The following is a 7,437-nucleotide window of genomic DNA, read 5'->3' on the forward strand; positions in this document are numbered from 1 at the left end:
ATGCTGGGAAAACTGCACAGGAGGAGTTCCTCCCAGAGGCCTCCTGCAGAACTGCCTGAAGGAGGCACCCACCCGGGAGCAGCTGCCCAGGACCAGGACGGCCAGCCCTGCAGTCTGGGAGCAGACACCTGTCCTCCTGCCCCGTCTCTCCGTCTCCCTTTCCCGACACAGCGGCAGTTGCTGGCTGGCAAAGGAAAAGCTCCTTCAAGCGCCCAGATCCATTTTCACAGAGCGGAGGAGCAGTCTAAACCTATAACTGGCCCACTTGTGGGCTTGCCCTCAGGCCGTGGCCCGCTGGGCTCCTGAAGGGAACAATGCCATCTCTGGGCCCCGCCGTTGGTCTCTCTTGTGGACAGGCTGGACATTCAGAGACGCACTAACTACATCAGCTTGGTTAAGTGGGAGTCCATGCTCCTGGGCCGTCTGTGGCTCTCCTCCACTCGTGAGCCCATTATGCCAATTCTGGCAGCCGACGAGGAAGGCCCGGTCACGCCAACTGGCCGAGTCACCTTGTCTACGTGGTGTTCTGTGCCTCTTCCACGATGGGTGCTTTCTGGGGGACATCGCTGTGTGAGACGAAAATAACACTTTGTGCCGCGCCCCTGTGTTTATCTGTGTGCCTCTATCCCGGATCTCCTGCTTCCCAAACTTTCAGTCCTTTTCCTTCCAGGTTCCAGAACAAACACCCAAGGCATGGGCCACGGTTCAGGAATCTGTATGCATTCTCACTTCGGGCTGCTTTTCTTTTCAGTGTGGATGCCAGGTGTACCGCCCACAGATTGCCTCCTAGAAAGATTTTCCCTCTCTGCTGTCTTACAGGGCTGGCCCTGAATGCGGCAATAACCGAGCTCTGACCACTGGGAGGGAGAGAGGGAAGGAAGAATCAGAGACTGCAGAATAGCCCAAGAAAGCATCCACCAGGCTGATGGCAAGTCCTTGAGCCAAAGCCACCCATTGGCGCAGCCCCACAGCTCACAGGAATAGGTCTGAATGAATAGCTTGGCTGGGCTAGGCCACTGGCTGGGAGCAGCTGGCTGGTGAATGCTGTGGTGGAGCCAGAAGGGCAGCGGCTGGGGCTGTTGGTCAGTCGACTATGTTCCCCATCACAGGAGAGCTAAGTGGTGTGTTTTCACAGCTGCCGCATGACTATATCCTGTGATTGTAAAAGTTACCATTGGCCCGTTTATTTTTAACACTATTCAGGGGCTTGACTCCAAAAAAGTGTCATGGAACACCAGCCTGTTGGGGACAGTGCCGTCTTCGGATTCCAAGACCTGGCTGCAAAGCTTCAACATGAGTTGGTTTCTTTTTTTTTTTTTTTTTTGAGGAAGATTAGCCCTGAGCTAACTACTGCCAGTCCTCCTCTTTTTGCTGAGGAAGCCTGGCCCTGAGCTAACATCCGTGCCCATCTTCCTCTACTTTCTATGTGGGACTCCTGCCACAGCATGGCATGCCAAGCAGTGCCATGTCCCCACCCGGGATCCGAACCGGCGAACCCCGGGCCTCTGAGTTGGTTTCTCCTCTTAGCATTTCCTCTGCACTTCCTGTTTACAACGGTTTCACTTCACTGAAGTAGCTGCCTCTTGAAATCAGACCCACGAGCAGGGAGATTCGAAACCATATTCAAAGAAGGTCTGTTAGGTCAAAAGCTAGTGATTAGCCTGACCTTGTTGTAAGACAGTTATCTAAAGGGACAGTTAAATCTTATCTTGTGGTCAGTGCTATCTATGATCTGCATGGTCACCAAGGCCCTGTGGGTCAGTGTCAGCTTTCACCCAGCCGGTCCACGTCGAGTGACAGGCACGTCTGCAGTCTGCCTAGTGGGAGTCAGACCGTGGGGACCTGCCAAGTCCTGATGCTGTTGGCTTCAGCACTGCCTTCCCGGGGGTCTCCTCACTCCTCCTGTGCCCTCCCACCTGCTTCCACCTGCAGCCTCCAAATTTGCTCTCCTTGAGGTTGTCAGGTGCCTAAAAGGAGACACCTTGGAAACGCCTTCCGGTGGAGGCCACCCTGCTGAGTTTCCTAACCACCTCTCTGCTTACCGCGTCCTTGCATCTTCTCCCCGGCTTATTTTGCCGTTTTCTGTCCATTCCTGCGGAGCTCTTGGTAGATTCTCTCTTTCCATCAGTTATGGATTTCAGAGTCCACTGGAGTCCAACTGCCTGGGTTCAAATTCCATCTTCTACCACTTACTCCCGTGACAGCCTGGAGACAATTGAGGAATTTGAATATCGATTGCGTATGAGTAGATAATATTAAAGAATTACTGGTCATTTGGTTAGACATGATGTTGGCATGGCAGTTACTTGTTTTCTAATTGAGTTCATAATAGTTTACATCAATGTGAGATTTCGGTTGTACATTATTTCTTGACTGTCACCACATAAGTGCTCCCCTTCAGCCACTGTGCCCACCCCCCACACCCCATTGCCCCTTCCCCTGGTAACCACTGAACTGTTTTCTTTGTCCATGTGTTTGTTTGTATTCCACATATGAGTGAAATCATATGGTGTTTGTCTTTCTCAGTTTGGCTTATTTTGCTTAGCATAATTCCCTCCAGGTCCTTCCATGTTGTTGCAAATGGGATGATTTTGTTTTTTCTTTCTGGCTGAGTAGTAGTCTATTGTATATGTATACCACATCTTCTTTATCCAGTCATCGGTCAATGGCCACTTGGATTGTTTCCAAGTGTTGGCTATTGTGAATAGTGCTGCAATGAACACAGGGGTGCGTATGTTACCTTGGATTGTTGATTTCAAGTTGCTTGGGTAGATACCCAGTAGTGGGATAGCTGGGTCATATGGTAGTTCTATTTTTAGTTTTTTGAGGAATCTCCATACTGTTTTCCATAGTGGCTGCACCAGTTTGCACTCCCACCAGCAGTGTGTAAGGGTTCCCTTCTCTCCACACCCTCTCCAACATTTGTTATTTTTAGTCTTAGTGATTAGAGCCATTTTAACAGGCGTAAGGTGGTATCTTAGTGTAGTTTTGATTTGCATTTCCCTGACGATGAGTGATGTTGAGCATCTTTCCATGTGCCTACTGGCCATCTGTGTATCTTCTTTGGAAAAATGTCTGTTCATCTCCTCTGCCCATGTTTTGATCAGGCTGTTTCTATTGTTGTGTGAGTTCCTTATATATTATGGAGATTGTCAGATATATGATTTGCAAATATTTTCTCCCAATTGGTGGGTTGTCTCTTTGTTTTATCCTAGGTTCTTTTGCCTTGCAGAAGCTCTTTAGTCTGATGAACTCCCACTTATTTTTTCTTTTGTTTCCCTTGTCTGAGAAGACATGGTATTCGAAAAGATCCTTTGAAGTTCGACGTCAGAGTGTACTACCTATGTTTTCTTCCAGGAGGTGTATGGTTTCAGGACTTATATTCAAGTCTTTGATCCATTTTGAGTTTATTTTTGTGTATCACGTGAGATAATGGTCTACATTCATTCTTTTGCATGTGGCTGTCCAGTTTTCCCAACACCATTTATTGAAGAGACTGTCTTTCTCCATTGTATGTTCTTGGCACCTTTGTCAAAGATTAGCTGTCTATAGATGTGTGGTTTTATTTCTGAATTTCAGTTCTATCCCATTGATCTGTGTGCCGGTTTTTATACCAGTACCATGCCATTTTGATCACTATGGTCTTGTAGTACATTTTGAAGTTAGGGATTGTGATGCCTCCAGCTTTGTTCTTTTTTCTCAGGATTGCCTTAGCCATTTGGGGTCTTTGGTTGCCCCATATAAATTTTAGGATTCTTTGTTCTATTTCCCTGAAGAATGTCATTGGGATTCTGATTGGGATTGTGTTGAATCTGTAGATTGCTTTGAATAGTATGGGCGTTTTAACTATGTTTATTCTTCCAATCCATGTGCATGGAATCTATTTCCATCTCTTCATGTCATTATCAATTTCTTTCAGTAATGTCTTATAGATTTCATTGTATAAGTGCTTCACCTCCTTGGTTAAATTTATTCCTAGGTACTTTATTCTTTTAGTTGCGATTGTAAATGGAATTGTATTCTTGACTTCTCTTTCTGTAAGTTCGTTATTATAGAAAAGCAACTGATTTTTGTAAGTTGATTTTGTATCCTTAAATTTTACTGTAGTTGTTAATTATTTCTATTAGTTTTCCGATGGATTTTTTGGGGTTTTCTATATATAAGGTCATGTCATCTGCAAACAGTGAGAGTTTCACTTCTTCACTCCCTATTTGGATCCTTTTATTCCTTTCTCTTGCCTAATTGCTCTGGCCAAAACCTCCAGTACTATGTTGAATAATAGTGGTGATAGTGGGCATCCTTGTCTTGTTCCTGTTTCTCAGGGGGATTGTGTTAGTTTTTGCCCGTTGAGTATGATGTTGGCTGTGGGCTTGTCATATATGGCCTTTATTATGTTGAGGTAATTTCCTTCTATCCCCATTTTGTTAAGAGTTTTTATCGTAAATGGCTCTTGGATCTTGTCAAATGCTTTCTCTGCATCTATTGAGATGATCATGTGGTTTTTATTCCTCAATTTGTTAATGTATCACGATTGATTTCTGGATGTTGAACCATCCCTGTGTCCCTCGTATGAATCCCACTTGATGATGATGTATGATCCTTTTGATGAATTGCTGAATTTGGGTTGCCAAAGTTTTGTTGAGGATTTTTGCATCTATGTTCATCAGCAATATTGGCCTGTAGTTTTCCTTTTTTGTGTTGTCCTTGTCAGGCTTTGGTATCAAAGTGATGTTGGCATCATAGAATGTGTTAAGAAGTGTACCATCTTCCTTAATTTTTTGGAATAGCTTGAGAAGGGTAGGTATTAAATCCTCTCTGAAAGTCTGAAGAATTCCCCAGGGAAGCCGTCTGGTCCTGGGGTTTTATTCTTTGGGATGCTTTTGATTACTGTTTCAATCTCTTTGCTTGTGATTGGTCTATTCAGATTATCTGTTTCTTCTTGATTCAGCTTTGGGAGGTTGTAAGAGTCTAAGAATTTATCCATTTCCTCTAGATTATCCATTTTGTTGGCATATAGTTTTTTGTAGTATTTTCTTATAATCCATTCTATTTCTGTGGTGTCCATTGTTATTTCTCCTCTTTCATTTCTAATTTTGTTTATCTGAGTTTTCTCTTTTTTTTTCTTTATGGATCTGACTAGGAATTTGTCAATTTTATTTATCTTCTCAAAGAACCAGCTCTTTCTTTCACTGATCCTTTCTAATGCCTTTTTTGTTTCAATAGCATTTATTTCTGCTCTGATTTTTATTATTTCCTTCCTTCTGCTGACTTTGGGCTTTGTTTGTTCTTGTTCTAATTCTGTTAGGTGTATTTTGAGATTGCTTATTTGGGATTTTTCTTGTTTGTTAAGGTGTGCCTGTATTGTGATGAATTTCCCTCTTAATATGGCTTTTGCTGCATCCCATGTGAGTTGCTATGGTATGTTATCATTTTCATTTGTCTCCAGATATTTTTCGATTTCTCCTTTAATTTCTTCAATGATCCATTGTTTGTTCAATAGCATGTTGTTTAGTCTCCACATCTTTGTCCTTTTCTCAGCTTTTTTCTTGCAGTTAATTTATAGCATTATGATTGGAAAAGATGCTTATTATTATTTCAATCTTCTTAAATTTATTGAGGCTTGCCTTGTTTCCCAACATATAGTCTATCCTTGAGAATGTCCCATGCACACTTGAGAAGAATGTGTATTCTGCTGTTTTTGGATGGAGTGTTCTATATATGTCTATTAGGTCCCACTGGTTTAGCTTTTCATTTAATTCCACTGTTTCCATGTTGATTTTCTGTCTGGATGATCTATCCATTGATGTGAGTGGAGTGTTGAGGTCCCCTACTATTATTATTAATGTCTTCTTTTAGGTTTGTTAATAGTTGCTTCATGAAATTTGGTGCCCCTGTGTTGGGTGCATAGATATTTATAAGTATTATTTCTTCTTGATGGAGTGTCCCTTTGATCATTATATACTGCCCCTATTTGTCTCTCTTTGCCTGTCTTATCTTGAAGTCTACTTTGTCTGATGTAAGTATTGTGACACCTGCTTTCTTCCGTTTGCCATTAGCTTGGACTATCGTCTTCCATCCCTTCACTCTAAGCCTGTGTTTGTCATTGGAACTGAGATGTGTTTCCTGGAGGCAGTACATTGTTGGGTCTTGTTCTTTAATCCATCTCACCACGCTGTGTCTTTTTATTGGAGAATTCAATCCATTTACGTTTAGATTGATTATTGATATATGAGGGCTTAATGCTCCCATTTTATCACTTATTTTCCAGTTCTTCTGCATTTCCTTTGTTTCTTGTCCTGTGTGTTTTGGTCTACCCATTGAATTATGTAGTTTTTAATGCTGTGTTTCTTTTTTTTCCTCCTTAGTTATTATTTGTGTCTCTGTTCTGCTTTTTTGTTTAGTGGTTACCGTGAGGTTTGTATTCAGAATCTCGTGTATAAGATAGTCCATTTTCTGATGGCCTCTTATTTCCTTAGTCTAAACCGATTCAGTCCCTTTCCTCCTCCACTCCTAAATTGTTTTTCTCACATCTTATTCCATCTTTTGTTGTGAGTTTGTGGTTAAAATGACAAGATTGTCTTTGTTTTTGGTGTTGTGGTGTTTTGTCCTTCCCTTCATCTTTAATGCTATACTTGAGTATTTGCTATCCTATTCTGATTCTGTCTACCTATTTATCTCCTTATTCTGTGCTTTGTAACCCCTTTCTCCCTTTCTATTTTTCAGGTATTAGGACCTTCTTGAGGATTTCTTGTGGGGGGGGGGGTGTCATGGCTACGAACTCCCTTAGCTTTTGTTTTTCTGGGAAAGTTTTTATTTCTCCATCATATCTGAAGGATATTTTTGCTGGATACAGTATTCTTGGCTGAAAATTTTTGCCTTTCAAAGATCTGAACATGTCATTCCATTCTCTCCTAGCTTGTAAGGTTTCTGCAGAGAAATCCGCTGAAAGCCTGATAGGGATTCCTTTGTAGGTTATTTCATTCTGCCTTGCTGCCCTTAGTATTCTTTCTTTGTCATTCATTTTTGCCAGTTTTACTACCGTATGTCTTGCAGTAGGTCTTTTTACATTGACATATCTAGGAGATCTGGAAGCTTCTTCCACACAGATTTCCATCTCTTCCCCAAGTTTGGGAAGTTCTTTGTTATTATTTCTTAGAACACACTTTCTGCCCCATTCTCCTCCCCTTCTCCCTCTGGAATCCCTATAATTCTTATGTTGCATTTCCTAATTGATTGGATATTTCTTGGAGACTGTCTTCATTTCTTTTTAGCCTTAGTTCTCTCTCCTTCTCTGTCTGGAGCATTTCAACATGTCTGTCTTTGATTATGCTGATTCGCTCCTCTATGATGTCCACTCGAGCATTCAGGGAATCATATTTTGTTTTATCTATTCCACTGTGTCTTTCATCTCTAATATTTCTGATTGATTCTTCTTTA

This window comes from Equus asinus, chromosome 19 (genome assembly GCF_041296235.1).
Source record: "Equus asinus isolate D_3611 breed Donkey chromosome 19, EquAss-T2T_v2, whole genome shotgun sequence".
Taxonomy (NCBI): Eukaryota; Metazoa; Chordata; class Mammalia; order Perissodactyla; family Equidae; genus Equus; species Equus asinus.